This window comes from Chlamydotis macqueenii, chromosome 7 (genome assembly GCF_036417535.1).
Source record: "Chlamydotis macqueenii isolate bChlMac1 chromosome 7, bChlMac1.mat, whole genome shotgun sequence".
Classification (NCBI taxonomy): Eukaryota; Metazoa; Chordata; class Aves; order Otidiformes; family Otididae; genus Chlamydotis; species Chlamydotis macqueenii.
The window spans coordinates 7812215-7835102 of NC_141562.1; the positions used below are offsets into that span (position 1 = coordinate 7812215).

Genomic DNA, 22888 nt, shown 5'->3' on the forward strand with positions numbered 1-22888 from the left:
TTTCTGGAATAGCACCAAACTCCAAGACAAAGACATGTATGTTTTATACCAGCAGAATAGTGTGATTTTAATTAACTTACAAGATTTACTTAACAGAAGGCTTCTGTATGTAGGTTCTTAACTCTATTTAATCTTCCTACAAACACCATGGTTATAAATTTGAAAAGGCAAGAGCAGTTTTTGGTTAAAGTGACAGAACTTCAATTACAACCTAAGGGGTTGTAATTCGCCATAAATGTTGCTGACACCTGCCTGGGACACAAGACAGCACAGAAATAACTGAGTTTCTGCCTAAACAGCCAAGTTACCTCGGGTAGCAGAAGCAATGCAGCACATTCACCTTGTGTTCTCTTCGGGCCCGGTATTTTAAGCATTAAAAAAAAAAAAAATAGAGTATGGTCATGTCTAAAAATTTGTCCCTGCTTGCCCATATTGAGAATTGCCGGTAACTTGCACAAAATCAGATCTGTTTTGCACTTACATGGACTGACATGCTAGTATTACGAGATCCGATGGCCTCTCCCTAGCTACACTCCCCAGAAAGCAGTCCATTAACAGTACCCACTAACATCTACTGTTGGGGTGGGGGGAGTCAAACCATTTCAAAGGCATTGGCAAAACAGGATTAGCCATGGTAAAAAGCTTAGAGATTCAAGTGTCTGGGATTAGGGTTATTTTGTTTTTAATTGTTATTTTATTTTGGTGAGGTATAAGGGAAAGGGAGAAATAGAGGAGTTACAATAGGGGAAAAGGTATCACTCATCAAAGAACTTAAAGGAATTTCTGTAAATTCTGTAAATACAACTGTATCAATGCAACTAGATTAATACAGAATCAGGTTGAGACCCCAGTTACTTTAATCTTTAATCCATCATCTTCCTTTAGGCTTTCCATTTTGGAATAGCATTATAAATTAACTATGCCTTCTTCAATTCAATCTGCTAATGCCCTCTGATAAAAATTTTTCATCCTTTTATATTTCCAAGTGTCAGACAGATCTGCAGGACAGAGTGATCTGGGCATCTACAGACCCCATCAGATGCGCACAACAGACAAGTGCATGCTGTGTATGTGAATTAATGGGATTATTTTTCAGTCCTGTGCCACTGGCAGCACCAGTAACAGCGGTGCACGTCACCAGGACCATAATTAATTTGTTGTAGGGAAGAGGAAGAAGAGTGCATTTGACAGGCTAGAAAACACCAGAGCAGAAGTTATGACACTCAGCGCACAGCACAGGAGAAGCACAGATCGCCTGTGTTTTACATACATATAAGCTGACTAGTCACAGCTTTTCTTTAGTTTCTGTTAATTATCACTTTGCTATCAGGCTTTTCTAAAAGACTTTGTCTTTTTCCCATCTGAAGCTGAGCACAGTGGAGAGACAGCTCTCTGCACTGACTGGCAACAAGATGAAAAGGAAAACGTCCCCTTCTTACTGGCTATTAATGAACCCCAGCTATCTCCTTACAAGGACCCAAGCAGAGACCTCTTCCCCCAAAGGCTGAGGTTAGCATGGGTAGCCTGGTTACCAGTGACCTCACCAGGGGAAAATAAAATAGTTACCATGTCAGAAAGTGAATAGACTCAAACATTCGCAGATACATTTACCTCAAGGAAGAATAACAAGGCTATTGTGTCTGCAATTATCCCAACAGCATCAGAAAAGTCATGCAAGAGAATAAGCATTCGCTTTTAAGAAACAGCAGTGGCAGCCCACAGCCCTAGCAGAGTCTGAGCCAGGAAAGAAGAGCTGGGCATTCTAAATTCTAAAATGAAAAAGGCTAAAATGAGGGTGCTGCGAAAGAAGAGCTTAAGAAGGATGAACCAAAGGAGTCTATTGTAATGACAACTTTAATGGAATTCCTAGGAAGGAGAATTCACGTGTGGCTGTAAATAAATTATTGGGAAACCAGGGAGGGGTGCTCTCTATTACAAGGCAGGCATGTGTTGGGATGTAGTCCTGACACCACCACATGATGCACTGTGCAACTACACATCCTTTTCACCACCTTTCTGTATTGCTCATCTGTCCCAGAAACAACTTCAAAGATCTCTTAGGATCTAGATTTTTTTTTTTTAGAAGAAATTTATATGCAAAACATTACTCCCACTGCTTCTCCATGTGCACATAGACCTATCTTGGTGTACAAGCTGCCCTACAATATACCCAACACAGCTAAAATATGAGATATTGTAAAGTCATAGTTGATGCTCACTGTTAGTATTTGACAGCTTACTTCTATAAAGCTCATCTCTTCAGTCAGAAGACTCTTAAAACTTTTTCATTACAAATGAAATATGCTGATATGGTGATGTAATCACCTGTTTTCAGCAGCTGGGGCTTTAAAGAAAAAACATCTAATATTATGACAGCAGGCAACACTGACCTAGAACTGTGCTTACAGTGAACACTGTGTGCCTGCAGAAGGGGTCCATTAGTGTAATTGTCTTTCTGGTTTGAGCAGAATAGTTTCATTTTGCATAATTCTGTTAATTTGGCTGTCGGGTTTATACTGTTAAGAATTGCTGGCTACTGATATCCACTGCCAGTACAAAAGTCCCGTGAGAAAAACATAGAATCATAGAACAGTTTGGGTTGGAAAGGACCTTTAAAAGTCATCTAGTCCAACCCCCCTGCAAGGAGCAAGGACACTTCATAATTTCTTTAGGAATTAATCTTTAATGCACAAAATTTGCAGAGACCTAACTGCATTTGGATTTATTTCAGAAAGACATACACTAGTGAACCTTTCCCTCTTCATAGCAGAGAATCAAATCCTATTCCATCACACATGCCAATGTTGAGGGGACGGGATCAGTCTGGTATTGAACGACTCATCCTCCCCAGAACTCCCTTTCTGGGTCCACGCTTCAGTCCTGAACAGACTACCCTCAAAGAGAACTCATTGATCTGGAACTCTGCAAAAACACAAGGCCATAGCTTGCTCAGCAAGCCTCTACCTGCCAGAGGCCCAAGCCTGCATACTGTGTGAAGCACAGTTGCCTGCGAAGCATCAGGAACTTAAAAACCATACAGAAAACCAAACACCTGCTTACGGCCTGCTCCCATCCCCACAGCAAGGGCGTACAGCTACCTAAGGATGCAGTCTGCACAAGAGACCAGTGGTTTGCGCACCCAAATGCCACCCAAACTGGCTAAGTGATAAAAATATCTACTTGTAAAGTCATGTGTTTTAGTAGAAAATACTCAAATCATCATTTTTGCTGTTTGCTTGAAATCTTAATAGCAACAGTTAGGGGGAAGCTAAGAACTCAGCTTGGCTTGGCCTCCCTGCCCTGCGGATATCCTGGCTTTAATGTCAGGGTTCAGCACTGTTATTAATTACTTTTGAATATGAGGGCACTGAGATTCTCCATCCTGATAAGCAACTGTGCATCTGACCCCCAAAGCTCTGTTGCACAATCTGCGCAGGTCGATGGACAGCCAGTGTGCGTGTGCTCTGCGCCGACTGGACGGAGGCGGCCAGGAGCGCAGAGCTGAGCCTCCCTCTAATATGTCCAGCTTCCCAGAAAGACTCACTCACTTGGGCTCAGCGTTACACTGACGGAGATCAAAGCTGTATGGCTAGTTACGGTGGCAGACAACACAAGCTCAAGTCTGCCTTAAAAGTACTGACTAGAAACAGCCGCTAGTACAGCGGCTTTTCATTGTGCACACATCATCCTTAATAGAAGGATGGCAATTCCTACAGCGGCATCAAACAGGAACAATGGTGGCATCAACAAAAGTAACATATCTGTTAGGGTAAAAGAAGACAATATTTACAGATTGAGAGATGCCACACCAAAACAATCAAAAACGGTTCATTCTTCTTCTACATGTAATAGTTAAGTGTTTTGCCTAAAAAACCCTAATAACTTATCTAGGAAGACCTAGTAATTTACCCTAATTTCTTGATCACTTCTTTTTCCCTGTGATTGAACACTACACAAGGGCTACAAAAAAAACCCCTTTAATTCTTTATTTAAATGAGAGTGTTTATCAACTGTACACAAAACATTGGAGAAAAGAAAGATTCAGAAAGACAAAATCCGTCTACCTCCAGAAGTGGCTCTCAGCACTAAGTAGGAACACAACTGACTTCTAGATCCAGACTGACAGAGAACTGACTTCTAGATTATAAAAAAAACAATTGCTCAGAATTAGAAAGAGGAAACAATTGCCTTCTAATTCTGTCTGTGCTCGCTGACATACTGTATGACCTTGAGCAAGTCATTCACTTTGTGACTCAGTTTACTCATCTGTGACTCAGGGATTAGATGCAGAAGCCCCTGATGTAGGTATTTAAAGGCTTAATTCGTGATTGCAAAGCACTCTGAAATCCCAGAATGAAATATATTAAATATAAGACATTAAGAATGTATTCTGGCCCTTCTTTTGTAATATTTGGTTTGAAAGAAATAAATAGAACTTCTTTGTGAAATTCTTGTTGCACTTGCAGAAAACTCATCTTATCAGTACAGTTCAGATACTCTCCATGCCTCAGAAGCATCTGTTTAAAGCACCCCCTCCTCCAGCTTCCCAGCATCGAGGATGAGTAAACTTAAGGATTTCAAATACATAAAAAAACCCAGTATTAACGGAATTTCTCAAATTAGGTGTCATAGGTATACACTGTCTATATAATATGCACACTAATGACATGCATATGATATATGCATGGTATATGAAATAGCAATGATTTATTATAAGTCGATTCATTTTATCTTTATAAGCAGAGCTCTCAACTGCAGACAACGTTGCCCTGCAGTGCTGCATTCACTTACAGGCTTTTGTTTACTATGGTGAACTCTTCATGAAAATCTCTCTAGTAGAGAGATTCTGTGACAAATTTAAGTCTTCAATTCACACTGCAAGCTGTCTTCTATTTAAGCGGGAAAAGAATTGGCAATCTCTATCCAGAGGGATAAGTGGTGCTACACATGTACAGCCAAGTGAGTATTGAAAAGGACTGAAAAGAAAACTGTAATAGTGGTTCACAGCATTGCTAAAAGTTCCTATTATCTGACTCTAGTATAAGCTTGCTTTGAAAAATATATAAACAAAGAATATAGGAGGAACTAAGAAGAATAAGTTTTCTTTTCAGACTTGATATTTTGTCATAAATAACAGTTATGTCAAAGTGCAGTGTCTTTCTCTCAAAAAAGCAACTGTCCCAGTTACTCTGCAGTCTAATCAGACCTATGTGGGAAACCAGTATCGATAGTTTTCAGAAAACATTGGAAAGGGGTGAAAGGGAGCATCTCTCTACTCTCGCAGGGCTGAGAGCAGAAAAACATTAGAGCTTGGCTAGAGAAGAACCCATGTGCCACTGCATAGTTGTTTAGAGCGTATTCCAGTTGACAGAGTGTAGTCCAGTTGTTAGAGCAAAGTCTCAGTCACGGTCTCAGACTCTACTGCAAGCTAGGCAGAGAGCCCCCTATTGTTACTGTTTCCATGCTTTTATACCCATAGTTCTCTAACCACCACCACCAGGTGTTCCTTATCATCTTCCCACCACCAGGTGCCCTCAATTTTACTTCTCTTAGAAAGTCCCTTATTTTTCAATCCCAGGGCTTCTGATATTCATTGCCCCCAACATCCATGCTCACAAGATGCTATCCAGAGCTTGTTTGACACCAGAGACCTTAAGGAGAGAAAAACTAAGACACAGTAAAGCAGCAGACTAAACCTTGCAAATGTTTTGTCAAATCCAAGTATGCAAAGAACTTCCTCAAGGCCTCATGTTTACACGCTGCTTTATGTAAACAAGCAAGCTTCCCCTTCTCTTGGTTAATCTCAACCACAAAATGAGCTGCAGAAGTCTTTGCTTCCTTATTTAACATTTAATAATGTCAGAAACAGAAAATACTGAGGCATAGATTTGGAACAACTCAAGAGATGCAAGAACAATGCAGGTTCCTGTAATCACCATGGTAGAGGAAGATCCCACCTGAACAACACAGGCAGCTAGAGGACAACTTGTTAAGCATCTACGGTTAACTGCTAGCAACAAGATACTGATTACAAAGAATTAAGTCTCTGTTACAGGGATTCAGTGCTTTTCCAACATTAGTTTGACCATATTCAAGACCCAAGTGGACAAAACCCTAAGAAATCTGATCTGACCCCTCATAGCTGTTTCTGCTTTGAGCAGGAGGTTGGAGTAGATGAGTTCCCAAGGTCCCTTCCAAACTGATTTTTTTTGTTTGTCTTCATAATTTTGTGCTTTTATCTGTTATTGCCAATGAGGAGTTTTCATATATCTTCTCATCCTGAGCCTCAAAAGAAGCTGCAATGTGCAACCATTTTGCAATATTAAACTATTTGTTTAATTTGTTTAGCAGAACCCATACCTTTTACAAACAAGGTAAAACAGGAGTGACCTGTGAAAGGAACCACAAAAGCGATGCCTGTATTCTACAGGCAAGGTGACACATATGAAGGAGGCTGTGAACTCCAAAAGTTTTTCCAATCTGTTAGCACCTTTCGTGTTACTAAATCAACAGAAGCACTCCACCCCTTCCACGGTTTAGAGGCCCTCTAGAACCAAATAAAACTGTTAAAAGAAGATGTATCTTTTTCCTTGACAATGTTTCAAGATATACTTATCCCTCCATTCAGTCATAAACACTGAACTTTCCCAGCAGATTATTTGTAGGAATCAATACAATAATTTCTAAAGTCTAAAGAAAAAAAAAAAAATCCAGTTTAGAAGAGCTAGGGTGGATTTGTGCATTCATCATCTCTCCAGTTTCCATGTCAGGTTTGAGCTGCAAAGGAAGTTGGATATTTCAGTTTGGCTTAGGTGACCTGGGTTCTGTCAGTCTTATGCACTGTTGACTAGAGTAAAGCTCTGCAAGTCAAATGAAGGTCTTGCAACTGCTCAATCCCATTAACCTTCATTTGCACATTCAGGTGTGCCCTTGCTAAAGCTTAATTAGCAAATATTCTGCAGATGGAGAAATACTCCTGCTGCCCCCTCTGTTTTGTATTAAATCCACACTGCACAAGAGTTAAGCCCTAATTTTGGAAGACATACTGCTTTAAAGATGCACACAGGGACAGGCCCGTTCAAAGGTGATCTTTCTTACCATTGTTTTTTGGTGCAGAATGACACTTGGATATAACTCTTCTGGTTAATGCTCACGCTCAACACCATGCTGGCAAACACCTGGCTGATGTCAACTTCATTTAATTAGCTTGTCCCTACACTCCCATGCTCTGAGTGTATATACCTAAGCAGTCTCAAAGTGATTTTTTTTGTCACTCCTGTTGCTAAAGATAATTTCTCTGAGTGGAACTTTATTCTGAAGAACTTGAACAGCTTTTGTAAAGAAAAGAGACCACCTTCTTCCCCACCATCCACTAAGGAATCACAGTTCTTAACATAGAAATGAACTATCAGCTGCATAGCTTTAGGTTAATCCAACAGTTATAATGCATCCATAAGAAACACTGTGCCAAATGATCTTAACCAGAGAATGGCTCATTCAGTGTGTCTCAGTTCACTGCCTTCTCACTGTATCCCTTGTGCAGATATTCCTGACCACTGTACTCCAGCATTTATTTTTCATTCTCCCCGTCTTTATGCTTTTACAGAAAAGATCTCTCTTGTGCCACTGAAACACCCTCCACTCCACCCCCCCCTTACCCCCCCAAGGAAAAAGATGACAGTTATAAGTTTGGATGATTCACATCTTCCAGAATTTGAACAGCTCAGAGAAGTGTTTTCACAGATGATACTGTATATGCATACAGCTTTACCGTTTACACCAGTTAAAAAACTCTTATTCCTGTACAATGAAACTGCAAGAATTAATCAAAAGACCAAAGCCCACAAAGCCTATAGGGCTGCTCGCAGTCACAGGGGAAGAAAAAAAAATAAAAACAAACAAAAAACAAAAAACCAAAACAAACAAACAAAAAAAAGAGTGCAAGGCTGACAAGGAAAGTAAAGTATAAGATCACTTGCAGCCTATGATTCATGCTATACTGTTTTCTTGGGCCAGGGTGGTTTGGGACAACAAGCAAGAAGAGATCGCAAACATCTCCTGAAGATACAACTTTTGTTTGTTTTTGGAAGTAAGAGAATTGCCTAGTGACTTTAAGGTCATGTGCAACAATAAAACTACAGCATATGAGGACAAAAATAGGATTTTAATTTTTTCTGATTCATTGAAAAGAATACTTATAGAACACAGAAAATGAATATAATTAACAGCGCTCTGTCAGGTTCCTGAGCCTTTGAAAGCATCTTTCCTAGGCTGCATTCTCCTGCAACTTGTATAACAGCTTGCAATATCAAAATAAAAGGGACCAATCAAGTACACTCCATCCTCATTTTGAAACATTAACTAAAGGGGAAAGGAACAGAGAATTCAGCCTCTTTAATCTCCAGAAGAGCTGCCGAAGGAGGAAGAGGATTTTGCTGCTGTTCTGCACAGAACTGACCAGCCTGCAGACAGGTGTAACATTTTCTCACTGGTACAGCAAACACCTGTGCTCACCTGGAGCATTTTAAAGCTACCTCCAACTTACCCTTGGTCATGGCCCTTAACAGAAAGAAAATTAAACTTCAGAAGTATAATGATCATCAACAATAATTTTCATCTGCTCCACTCTCCCTCATACACTCTTATTTTTCAGGCGTATTTTGAGTATGTATAGTTTGCTATGGAAGGAAAAATGTGGATTTGCTATGGCTATCGAATGGGGAATGATCACATTTGGTATAATAAACCAGCTCAGACATCACAAGGCTACATGCAGTTTACTACTTTTGTTCTTTCTGCAGCCCTAGATAACTGCCAGATACACTGAACTGTAACTGCAGCGCTCTCAGAGTACAGCGAAGATTAAATGTCTGAATGGTAAAAATCAACAAAACCCTATAATCAGAGAAGAGTGTTTTACAGAGTAGCTGAGCCATGACATAAAAACATGAAGCCCTCATCTAATCTACCCTCACAAATGAAACCTTTCCCAAACCTAATTATTTTACACAAAGACTCCATGCAGAGATCTGAACTCGGATCTCACCACAGTCTAGGTCCTGCAACATTCAGACATCTGCTTAACCTTAAACATGCCAGCAGCTATTTGCGAGCTTTAATCAACATCTCAGTGCAAGGAAACTGCTGATAGTTTTGTATCAGATGATTACTTTGAAGCATGAGTCACTGGAAAAGAGGTAGATTTTAATCTTTATACAGTCCATCTTATTTATGCATGAGGTCAACATCTTACAAAATATATTTATCCAATGGTTATCTTTTCCAGTCACCTTTCACACTTAGAGTTCTCTAAACAGAAATCACTGCTTGCTCACCCCCCTCCCTTTTAAACTTCTTCCCCTAAAATCCAGACCTGCATCAGCACAATTTCTTACTTTTAATCATAGGAGGTTATAAACTACAACATATGCACAAAACACTCTTCTGCTATGGTTTCTGATTTAAAACATTTACTCTAGTGACAATAAAAAGTCAAACCAAATCAAATCTTTCCGTTTGGAAAAGACATGCTTTGATTTAAGAGAAAATTTTATCGGTCGTTCCAAACAGTGATTGATCATCTATATAGGAAAGCAGAACGTACAACAAAGCTGATATGAAGATGACACCGAAAATATTCCTTAGTTCTTCTCTAGTGCTGGATGTTAACTTCTTAGGAATTTAAAAAACATGTGGTGGAAAAAACAAGTGAAACCATTCTCTACCAGATTAGTACTAAAAGGAAACAATTTAAAGCAATACAATTTACTATTTTCTTTTTTTTTTTTAGCATCAAAACCCAACATACACACAAAAGATAATGGCAAAGCATCTTTGTAAACTTGCAGATGTGCAAAGGAATAAGATGGATGGGATTATGGGGGTTTTTCTCCCCCAGTGTCACATATATTCTAGAAACACTTACTGAAAGACAAATACATACATATCTAAGTGAAAGACACCAGCACAAAACCCCCCACATTCTGCAGAACTACATTAAATTAGATACAAGCTCAGAGCCACAGTTCCCATCATTTCAGTAAAAGGGAAAACTACAATTTCCTGGGCTTTTCAGTCCAGCTATCAACACCCTGCTGCCAACACAGCACTTACAGAAGCCTGGGTCTGTCTCTGTGCAGCTCCTCTCCCTTCCCCTCATCTGCTTTGTTACTCTCCAAGACCTGCTGGCAAACCGGAGAGGACTGGGTATCCGTACAGAAGATGGGAAAACAGGCAACGCGTGACTCCCGTGGTCCTTACCTTCCCCCTACTCAGAGACTGCACTTCCAGCTTCCCTGTCCAAGTTAATTGGAGGGTGTTTTAAAGAGATGCTCAGAAATCTGAGGAGAACAAAAGCCAAAAGAGTTCAGATTTCCTTTAGAAACTGGGCTCCTTGATCCGCCTAATGCTGTTGATGCTAAGGTGAGCTTATGATAAGGGGAAGGAGGAGGGATTGTTAGGGAGCATCAAAGGCAGGAGACTGGGAGATGGGGTTTCCTCTGCCTAGACGTAACGCCCCTTCCTGCCTCCCCTCTTGGCTGGAGATGAAATAAAATGGAGCCTGGGAGGGAGGGAGAGAGATAATCCTGTGGCTTCATCTGATTAGAGAAACTGGGCCTGTGCAGAGCCGGCAATGCCGCCAGGGAAGCACAGGGAGGGGAGGCAAAGAGGGGCAGGAAGAGGAGGAGCAGAGGGCGAGAAATAGAAATTATAAAGGGGAAAAGGAAAATTATAAAAGGAATACAAAGGAACTGGCACCCGGGCCACCCTGGATGCATTCAATTTCTACCTTGTGAAATCACCAGTACGAAACATCCATTGCTTCTGGTAATCCAGAGCAATCAGAGGAAAAAAAACAAAAACAAAAACAAAAAAACCCCAAACAAACAACACCCAGAATGCATCAGTTGTGCAGACATGGACTGGGGGCAAGTGTGTCCCAATGGAGTGAAAAGAGTGAGATTGTTTCAGCTGAGTAGAAAAAAAAAAAAAACGGAAAAAGCAGTACGCTACAGATCGTCATCTAGTTTGTCACGGGCAGGACACAATTTAGAAGAAATTTCCTATTGCAAATTGTTTTCCAGAACCTGTTTCCGCTTACTACAACAGATCTCAGTTGAACCAAAGTGACTTTTAAAAAGAATGCATCAGCACATGCACCAAGGTGCTGGCAGCTGTGGCCTTGGTGGCCCTCCCGCATGTCCCATGTGCTGGCAGCTCCCAGCCCTCCTTCCCTCCCTCCCCCAGCGCAGGCGCTTGTGGGCTCACGACTGCCCACCTCCGTATACCCACCTGTACCACCCTGCTATCACACTCCATGAGGGATCCCCAAACTGCAGGAGTGAAGGCAGCATTGTGCCCTTGCACTCTGACTGACACAGGGGCTCACCCGAGGGCCTGGCAGGGTCCCGAGGGTGCTGGAGTTGAGCATCCCCTGTCCCATCCACCCTCGGCAGGGAAATCCTGGCCCTAGGACCCAGGCTCTAGGTCCCTCCAAGCTGCCAGGTGTGACCCGTGGTGCACTGGGGAACCTTGAGGACAGATGTGGCTGGGGGTGTCCTGCTCCCATCCATGGTGGCCTGTTTCTGTGAAGAATCTCCTCTCTCACTCACCTTTATTAGCTGCTGCACTCTGTCCTCTCCCAGACACCACTCCCTGCCTGTACACTGCGAGCTGCTTTTATTTTCTTTGGGCCTATTCCCCTCCATTTAGAGCTACACACAAGGCAGGCTGGTTGGATCTCTGATCCCGTCATGCTTAGCTCAGCTGTAAGAGAGGGACTAAGAACCCCCTCCCGATGCTTTTAAGACCACAGGATTGCTTCCCGAGTCTTCAGCCTGGGCTGCAAAACCAGTCATTTTCTATGTGCTTCCAGGCTTTGTTCCTAAGACACACAGCCCCACACACTCACTGAGCAATTACTCCCTTGGGCTACAGGTCAGGAAAGCATTTCAGGGGTTAACAGCCATGCACGGGTCAGCAGCAGCTTTCCGGCTGCTTTACTTGACTGGCCAGGTTTATTATAGCAGTGATGCAGAGTAGGCATTTGCAGTCAGCTGTCTGCGCTGACCCCGGGCATCCTTCCTGCAAGGCCGGAAACAGAAGTTCCTTGAACTCCTCTGTTCCAGAACACTCGTATCATGTTCCTGGTGGCCCAGCATCACACCCAAGCGACTCCCCTCCCAGTGACAGAGGACTGCACCAGTGCTGCAGGGAGAGGACAACTCTACAGCATTTTGCTTCCCTTCTTATTCCAGCAAAAGGCCTTTGGCTGACATCTTTCTTTAACAAAGTTGACAGTGAAAAGAAACTGAGAAGTCAATAGCCTACAGATACATTAGGATAAATCCAGACAATGTTAATCACTTTCTCTTGAGAAGGGAAACATTGTTTTTCAATAGAATTTTTGCAAAACAGTTCTGCCACTGTTGCTCAGCCTGACCAGCATTCATGTTCCCACCCCGAGAACTCCACCCAGGGTTTAAACATGTGAGAATGTGGTTCATTTTATAAAATTAAAGTCCTCTGCCCAGCCATGGAAAAGAGCTTTCAAAATCACTATTTACTGATTTGGGCGCTTGAAGATCAGAAAGAAGCAAGCCAGTGGCCCCATGACTTTGAGTCACCTCATGTGAGAAAAGGTGTTTAGCTCTGCTTGCCTGCTGAAGAAGGGCACCCCGGGGCAGAGCTGTCAGACCTGCAGGCCACTTTTTGTCACCCCAGCCTCCATCCAGGCAATCAGGGCTTCTGCATTCATGACAGCCCTAGCGCAGAAGCCCTTTGTCTAACCTAAAATTCACCAACCACACCTTTGTCCAGCTACTCCTTTTCAGAAAAGGGAAAGCCATCCTGATCTCTTGGTTCCTCCATATGGGACCTAAGAACCTGTACTGAAGCTCTCTCCTTGCCCCTTCCCATTGATCACCCTACAGCTTTTTCTTGCACTGCCTGGACTGCTATCCTTTGCAGTAACTTTTTCATTCCAGGTGGGGAGATTTGAACCTGCCCAGATAGCAGTTACTCAACTCTTCCATCAGCCTGGAACCCCCCAAGCCCTGCAGCTGGTGCAACTGCTTTTGGAGGAGGCAGGTTCAAGGTGGGAGAGTGTTGCACTGGAAGAGCCTTTCTGGCCCGACTCGCAAACATGCTTCTTGCAATTTGTCCATCTCTGTCTGGGGGCTCTGCACGCAAGCCCCGGAAGGCTGATATGCACTGTCTGTTGATTCAAAGCCACTTAAGCCAGTGAAAGGGCACCTGCAACCAGGCTGATTTTAGCTTAATACATTTCTGGAATATGTCCTAGCCTACAACAAAACCATAGCCCTCCAGGAACAATATGCTCTCTGGTGGGTAACACTGCTCACTTGCCTGAATATCATCTGCCACAGTCAATTTGGATCAAGTCCTGGGATATCTCCACTGTAAAGTATTTTTGAGTGTTTCTGAACAGTAATAGCACTTAAGCACAGTCTGAGAGCGCCTTCAAGATAATAACTAATGCATCATAGCCAAATTTCATTTTTACAATGTCTGTAACCAGTCAGAAGCTCTCCGCTCTAGATACTGCTAGCCCTTTATTTAAATTGGCATTCTGTAAGCAGTGCCAGGTTTCCAGTTTTTCCTTATACTCAGATACCCCAAATAATGCCAGCAAGTCCAGTATAGAAGCTGGCATAGCAAGCGTTCTCACACACAGTTGAGGCAAGTGAAACATCTGAGACTGATTGAAAACATAAAACTGACTGTCACCTTCCATTTGACATAAGAAGCACAATTATTTCTAACATAGGATTTTACAAAGAAAGCTTATCTGTCATATAAGCAATATGACAAAAACTTCAAATTAAAATTTTAGATAAACATTCAACAGCTGTAATGCAAAGATAACTTACAGATTCCATCTGATCAGATTCTATCTGATCACATTAATGTTCTACTTAAGAAAGCAATGCTATTTATATTTAAGTGCTTAACTTATTAAAAATATCTGCCACTCTAGACCATCATGACATGTACAGGAGTTATTTAAGAAAATAAGCTCTCCTCAAATTCTCAGGCTTCCCCATACTGGCTAGGAAAGTAGTGTTTAAGTATCTACATCCAAATAATCCTCAGAATCACGACCTACCTCTACTGTCACTTCCCCAAAATGTAAACCAGTCTGTGTTATTTTGGTACCCCTTCTCCTGGCACTCCTCAGACTCCGCAGGGAAAACCTGATGCTGCAGGGTGAGAGGAGCACCAGCATGAAGGCAGAGGGTGAACACATGGGGCTGGTGGAGGAGGGTGTGTACGTAAAGCCGCACCAACTTGGACTGGCCTTGACCGCTGCAGAAAAACCTGCATGGGCTAGCACGCACGGACACTTTTAGACTGCACAAGGTAACACCTGGCATTAACAACTTGAAGATCCACTGAGAATTAGGGAAAAGGAGAGAGTGAACACTGCAATCTTTTCTAGTGATCAGTCAATATGGGGACAGGAGACTGGGGTCCAGTCTCTGTTCTAGGTATGGTTTATTCGTTTAATCCAACAAGGATTTTTGTGTTACCAAAACTGAGACTGAACCCTTCCCCTAGAGACCCTTATTGCACAAGATGCACTGCAATGCATATGATAGCCTAACAAAAAGCCACTGTTAAAAAGCAATAACAGCCTTAGTCTTTAAAGACTCCACTATTATATATTACAGACAGATCTATAGAAAAAAAAAGCCATTTTTATACATCTAATTAAGGATATGCCAGGTTTGGTGGGCTGTATTTTCTATTTTTAGAAAAGAATAGATATCAAACACGTTTAGAGTGTTTTTATCTAGTGAGCAGCGTGATACCTTCTGCTGCTTCCACCTGGGAGAAGATAACTGTAATAGCCCAATTATAGCAAGTATGGTCTACAAATAAGCTTCTATTCTGCAATTTTATTTTTCTGTGAAAAACAAGATGATTTGTATGGGTTTATCTCATCTGTTGGTTTCATAAAGTCACCATGAAATCTGCCAGGTCATCTACATTCATCTTTCTTGGGAATAAAGCTGTAGTACTACCGACATGACTTTTCAAGGAGCAACATAGATGTAATACTCTTCTTTCCAGGATTAATCTTTTTGAAAGCTGTCAGGCTTTTTAGTCCTGTGAAAAATGGTGGCTTTGAGCTGTGTCATCTCCTTTCTTTTTCATCTTGGATTTAAGAGCAGTTTTCTCAAAGCAGACCAGTTCTTTTGCCTTTATTTTGCCTTGGCAGTTTGCAAGGCAGCCTGCTGATATAAGCAATCCCATATATTTCAAAGACTTAGCAAATCTCTACACAGCACTATGTTTTTGTTTGGTTATCAAATGAATAGAACAGCTAATTATTCAGAATACAAACAAGATTCCTCTTTTAAGCATGTTTTGTTATAAAAACTAAAAATTTTACAACATGAAACCTTAAATTTCATCTTAAACCAAGGGACTTATCACATGGGCACTCTGCTCTCACTTCTCCTTTTCCCAGATCTCATTTCCTCCCATACACAACCACCAGAATGTCTCCCCTGTTTTTTGCAGTTGCTTAATATCCAGTGGCAAAAAAAACAATAATTGCACAAGAAATAACACCTCAAGCCCATTTTGGGGTAGCTTTAAACTGCCTTTCATGCAATAAGGGCTTTGGCCTTTTTGAGAATTTAATCACATGTTTAGCTTCCCTCTGCCTTTCATTGCTAGTCTTCCATCTGATCTGTTCTGTTACTCTCAGCTGGAAAGGAGGCAAGCCAGCACCACATAAGCCAGCAGGGCGCTCAGAAAAAAAAATAACAGTGCAAAACATTACACTTTGAGAAGTCACCAATACTTCTGTCTTACATGACTTGTCCACCAAGACTCTTGCAAATTTGGATTTGAACTCTTCTCAAAACCACAGTAGTGGTAGTGTAGTGTATATACTACATCTCTTCGGTTTACAAATGGTGTGATTAAAAAAAAAAAAATATATATTTGGTCTGCTGTAGAGATAGTTAGCTGTACTTCATGGGAGTCAAGCATCTAAATAAAGACTTGAACTTCGATGCCTCAATTCCCAGATGTAAAATGAGGAAATGGTATCAGCAAGAAGCTGAGGAAAGCACCAAGGAAAACACTGTACAAGAGGAAAGTACCGCAGCCTGGGAGCATAATTTCTGACCCACATGCACTTTGAAAAAACATAGCTGTGCAGCTCCAAAAAAGGCTTTGTTTTCCCATATGACCTGGAATACTCCCAGACACAGTGATCATAACGTAGTTGTCTGTTGGCCCCACGGCCTGTGGCTTGACTCCAGCCCACTCACCCCTCATCCAGCCTCCCTTTCCCTAGACAATATGCTTGGGCAGGATACACATCCCCATTTCTGTCCCACACAGAGGGAGCCTTCCCTGGCTATGCTGAAGACCTATGCTGGTCTCCCTGACTTCCCTCAGGTGAGGTGAGAGGCTAGTCTGGAATATGCTGCCAAGAGAGTATGATGGAAGAACAGAGACAGAGGCTTCAGGGAAGCTGGGGGAATTTGAAGAGGATTTGGATCTAGTCCCTGGGGCTGCCTATATCGGACCAACCTCGTGAGAGACATGACCCTTGGTTAAATAAAACAAACAAAATTATTATGCAACCAATATACCAGGGTGACATTCCAAACTAGACACAAGCTGACAGCAACAGCACTGTATTTTAAACAAGGCTTGCAGAAATAAGACCTATAGAGTAGTACACAGATTTCAGAGCATCCCCACAGCAAGGGAATAATGCTATTTCAAGTGCATCCAGCACCAGAGGCAGTCCAGCGAGATGGACAGTAAGCCTCAGGCTAGCTCTGCCTGCAATAATCTGCAGGGTTGACTCTGTGACAGATTGAAATGCAGTAACAGTGTTTATGCAACTAAATCTTGTTCTAATCTATTAGTTTATGTAACATTTGCTCACGGACATACTGACTCATAGGACTCAGGAATCTAAAGGAAATCTTTAACTCTCTCCCATCCTTCAACCTCTGGTTGCCAAATAAGCAAATATATCTTGTCCATTCTCTTTGAGAAAAAATTACATTCATTGCTAGGGGAAAAAAAAAAGTATCAACTGAAGTCCTAAAACCCAGTGTACTTCTTCATACATACAACCAACGTTATAATAGTAGGCTGGCTAATGGTTGGCAGGTGTCCTTCAGGTTTGCACTGCCAAACACCGAACACACCATTTGAGCCCCAGACTGGGAAAGGGACAGAAATTGTTTATTTAGCTCCTAGGGAAAAAATATTGCTTTCTACCATCCAGAAATTACCTTTCTGAGTAAAGCAAGGCAACAATACGTGTGGGAATGATGCTGATTCTCCTCAGCTTGAAAGATTTACTTGCATCCTTCTGGTATTTCTTGCATTTCCTAGAACATTTTCACATACATTTTAAGTGAGGAACCAACAACAGGAACAGTGCGCAGCATTCTTGCTACAGCAGTCATTGTTCTAGTGATTACTACATAAAGTGTGCCCTCATCAGCTCATTTTGGCCCTTCCTGATTAGGCTCTAAATTAGATTTGTGAAAGGATTTGAGTTGAGATGAATCCTTTTTGATTTTTTGGGGGGTTGTAGGGTTTTTTCATTTTGGGTTGGTTGTTTTTGGTTTTGTTTTTTTTTCCTGCCAATTGAATAGTTGACAGAGATGCTGCAATGTTGCCCATGTGACACGTTATCTACACTGTACCTGATTTAATTTTCATGCACAGGCCAAATGTTCACATGTTCAATATGACTTGGCATTAAATGTATTTGGAGCCAAATCCCACCATATTAAGTGTACTTAAGAAAGGTCATTATTTATTTTTGATGCATACTAGATACTGTTCAGTATGAGAAATATTCTGTAAAGGGATCAGGTATTCCTTATTATTTGTTGCAAAAGCAGTAAAAGAACAGGCACAGTGCTTTTTCTAAGTTGCTTTACATATTAAGATGGTCTCCTAGCAGAGTCTGTGATCATACTGAACCATTTGTTCTGGTAGAGCCAGAGCTGGGTACAGGTGACATCAGTCATGTTTGAGCTCTGGCCTGCATGAAAAGTCAGCCAAGGGAGCCCAAGGATGGCACCTGCCCCATAGTCTCCCAGCTGCTTCACAAAGAGAAAGGGATCACTTACGCAGACAAAATAAGGACTTAATTACATAAAAAGTTTATTCTTTCTTCCCCTACACTTAGGGGTTTTTTTTTGTTGTTGGTTTTTTTTTTTTGGTTGTTTTTTTTTTTTTTTTACATCCTTGACCCTCAGGATCTCACTGCAGTCTTGCCCAGGCTTTGGGGCATATTTTTTTTTGTTGTTTAAACACAAAAAAATGTAGATGACATCTGTAATGTTATTGCTGAATATGGAGCAGTTTCAGGTGCATGTACCTGCAGAAACAACTATAAGTGAAAGCAAACAGATCTTCAGCTTTCAGTATCTCATTCCAGTTGTATATGCTCCCCAAACAAATAATCAAATTTTGCTCTCAGTTAAAAGTTTGCATCCCATAAGGCTGTACCAATTAGGGCTATATTGCATATGGTATAATTGCTATGCCATATATATGATTTTGTGTTTCCTGCACTTCATCCAAATCTTAAGATGCATTCCTGGCTACAGACTTATCTGCCTGCTCAGCAATCTCTCTCCATCTGTCTTAGAGTACTCATCTTATTTACATTGTGTCTGGCCTAAATCCATTATCTGTTCCAGAGGGAGTGAGTTAGAAAATATTGCCTAAAAAAAGTCTTGCCTTAAAGCAACATTTGTTGTTCATCTCTACACCTGTGTGAATGGTTTATTTTGCATGTGTACACAGGTAATCTTGCAAGGCCTTGTCAAAGTTATGAAGTTTAGATTACTATTACCAAGGCTAGGTGGTGTACAAAACCAGAAAGAGCCAGATACTGCCCCCAAAAAGCTTTAAAGCCATGCAAGCCACAGCTTCACAAGTAATTTTCTATGCAAAAATCTCTACAGGCCTTGTGCACATCATCTGTGAATGCTGAGCTTTTATTACTAAAAGTAAACTTAAAGAAACATTTTGTACTGTTTCTTCTTAAAACAGCAACAGCTGCTAACTTTCTTAATGCAGTTCACACTAGCAAAAATCCCCATAACCATAAGAACGTGTTCCACCAAAAGCAGACTTGGTATTGCTGAAATTCCTGTTGTGGAACACAGGAAGGAAAAGTGGAACACAGGAAGGAAAAGGAATAAAAGTTCACATTTTCTGCACTTTTTTTTCACACAGTAAAAGAAAAAAGTCACCTTTTCATCTATTTGAGAAATAGTTGCTCTATTGAGTCACACCAAAGCCCAACTTTGGACAGGAGGTGGTGCTACAGTTTGTATAAATTTTATTATTAGGCCACACCAACAGTTAGAGCATACAAGAAGTGAAAGGAAAACGTAAAAAAAAAAACCACTATAGAAGTGCTGATATGCAGACTTTACCTATGTATACTTTCACATCAGCAGGTATACTATAACACAGCTGAAAATATTTGTAAGAAGGCCCTAAACAGAAAGCAAATATATTGTGTGTTCATGTCTGTCAGGGACTTCAAATACGTATCAAAAGAAGAGTATCAAAGCATGGAAAAAAAAAAAAAAAAAAGCCTTGCACAGCAGCTCTGTGCAAGCTGAGGCAGTTTTTTATGCGCCCAAGGCTCCACTGACCAGCTCTGTGCCAGGAAGAAACTGATGGGACAGATACACTCAGGTGGAAGGTTTGTGCAGGTCCAGAAAGCATTCTGCCTGCCTCTCCCTGAAGAATATCAAGGTTAGCTGCAGTGTCAGGGGTTTTACTGAGCTAAAATGAAATACCAAAGTAGGAATCCAAACTCCCTAACTGAGTTAATGCTATCTTCCCCCCCTTATTTTCTTTTTTTTTTTTTTCCTCCTGTCTTTCTCCCTAGGCCCTTCTTAGAGGCACCAAACATAGCAGCTTTTGAAGATTTCCTGTCCCCCTCCACCCTGTTGTCCATGTTGACCCTGCCTCTGTCCCCGTTTCATACCTTTAATGCTGCTGGGAGAGATGTTCTGGGTTGTAGCCTGAGACACTGCAAGTTGGACTGCTTAAAGGCAACTACCATCAAGAGCAGAGCTGAGAGAAAACTCATTCCCTTCTGGATGCACTTACTCTCCCATTCCCATCTTTCTTTTGAAAGGAAACTAACTAATGACTCCCAGAATGAAAGAATACAAAGTGTATTTTATGACAGAGTAGGTCTTTCACATTTTCTCTTCTGAAACAGTCCATAGCCTGCTAAAGCTGAGAACTAGATGTTAATCCAAGGCCAACAGTAGATTGTGGGAGAAATTCTTATCGCAGCTATACAAGTGTGAATCTGGAGGAATTCCAGTTATTATACAATCTATAAAATAAGGATAACAATAACTATTATTTCAAAAAGCTTTTGTGATTATTAACTACCAGTAATTAATGCTGGTGGAGAAATTGGGAGCCTGGGAATGAAAGGCACTATAGAAATTTTAAGTACACATTATTACTGCCTTTATTATACTTCTCGATGTAATTTGTTCTAGTCAAGGTGCCCATCAATGCTCCCTGACTGAACATACCACTGTGTGAAAGTCAAAATCCATAAATACAAGGAAATGGGTGCGAAGACAGAACAACTTAAATATATTTCACATAAAATGCCTGGATTTAAAGATTATTCTAGGGCTGCCAAATGGGATCTGTAGGGATTAGACTTTAAAGGAAAACTGTCAACTGAATTATGTTAGAATTACTTATCATTAGAAGGATCTACTGATGCTTGTGATTCTACAGCTACATCTCCTCTAAGCATTTCTCTATCCTCTGTCATGGGGTGTTCCTACAAGCAGCATTAACTAATGCAGTCAACTTGACAGTAAACAGAATGGTATAAGAGGAGCTGAGCAAATATTTCACAAAGATATCAAATTTAAAATATGCGTACATTTCAATTTCACCCACTCCAGTAGAAATTATAAGAATGTAATACAATAAATGATGCAAACATGTTACTTAAGTTGGCATCTCACAAGCAATGTGACAACATTGCATTTAAATTAACAGATTTTAGAAAACTCTTTTGTGATAGAATGTTCTTCAGCTTGAGCGTTCTGACTTTTAAAATAAATTCCTGAAGAGACTATAATCCATTCCAACTTCTCTTTCTGTTTCGCACAAAGTTTAAGAGCAACGCTACAGCGTTCAGGCTTACAGACTTACAGTCTGTTACAGACTTTAAGGCTTACTTTTTCTACACATCTCTTCCAGTAACCATGTCTGCCTTCTCAGTACCAGTTTCACCTTTGCCAAAGCAAGAAAACCTCTACCTGAGCAGCCATAAAAAAAAATCAAATCATAATTTCAGCGTTCAAAACAAGACTAACTATCACTAAAGCAAGGAAATCCCCTATAAGCAAAGTGGTGCCAGACCTACACAGTGAAAATGACAGTATTTGTTATCTCCCCAGATGATGAACTATGTAATTTAACAAGAATGTATATTTTCAAAAACATTATAGGAATGTGGCACCAGAGTCAGAAAAACAGAACACAAAGGAAAATATAATTAAGAAATATGTATTACTATTTGGGGGCGTGACTCCTTACTTTTGTTGCTAATACTACAAAAATAATAAAGTGAGGAGAATGCAGCATCCTTTACCCTGTATTCTAAACTAGAATGTCTTGGTGATGATCCTGAAGTATAGGAAATATAATTTCATAGTTACAACTGGAAATTTTATGTGGGCTTTTAAAGGCCAAGGTTTTACTGTAAGAAGTGAGATCTGGATACACTGAAACGTGTATGTTACATTACAAAAAATGCACCAGAAACTTAGAATATTTACAGTACAATATCTAGGTTCATAAAACATTAAACTCTAAGCTTGCTCTCAGCTGTTCCAGAGATAAACTTTCTCTGAGAAAACAAAATTATTTTTCAAATCCAGCAGGTGAGAAACACAACTGAATAAATATTCACAGCATTGACTGAGAAGCAGAGAGTGTCAATCAATCCTGGTCAAGGCTGGAATGGGCAGAATATATTTGTCAAGGCAATACTATATACGTGAACAGACCTGTTAAAATACCATTAAAAGCACATTTCCAGAACTCTCCCTGATACAATAGTGAAGTTACAGTATGTGAACATGGGCAGATCAGCATTATCTTGTATTTGATCTTAGAGCTGGACTTTTAAAGTAATAAAAGAAATCATATCAGCTTCTGGGTGGAAGCAATAATCAGACACACAGTGGATGCAGAGAAACGTCTGTCATCTGTTGCTCCTGAGCTCTCCTATAGTACATGCTGGAAGCAGACACATTCAGACAGATGGCAAGCAGTATGCTTACATTCAGTTTATATTAACTAATTTTAGGTCCTTCAAGCGTGGTAATATATAGGATGAAACAGGGAACCTGTAAAGAATTACAGCTAGGAAGGAGGTTACTAATCAGAGATAAAGGAGGGGATAACTGTGTTCCTCGCATCCTATATTTTGAGTTCCAGCCAGTGCTGGAACTCAGCACAGAAAGACTAGGGAACAGGAGGTTTGCAGTGCAGCACAGGATTAAAATTAAAGCTCCCTGCTTAGCAATTTTGCTATTAATTTCTTCCATGGGAACCTGGAGAAGGTGAGACCTGCTCCTCCAGGCTCACCCCATCCCATTCATGGACTCACTGAAACAAGAGCTGAATCAGCTGATGGCTGTTACTTCTGAGGTGCACAAGCTTCACAGCCCTCTACACAAGCAGCACAGCTCGCGTGGGAGACAGTGCATCTGGCTAGGATCACTTTAACTGCTCAGCACTGTTCTGCAAAGCAGTCAGGTGTTTAAAGCAATTTTACCACTCCTTAGACAGACAA

General features: G+C 41.0%; 1 protein-coding gene across 1 annotated transcript in view; it reads right to left on the bottom strand.

Moving 5' to 3' along the window:
* Positions 1-22888, bottom strand: part of GPRIN2 (G protein regulated inducer of neurite outgrowth 2) — a 34351-nt gene that overhangs the window by 7637 nt on the left and 3826 nt on the right. The gene's annotated exons all lie outside the window — the stretch shown is intronic.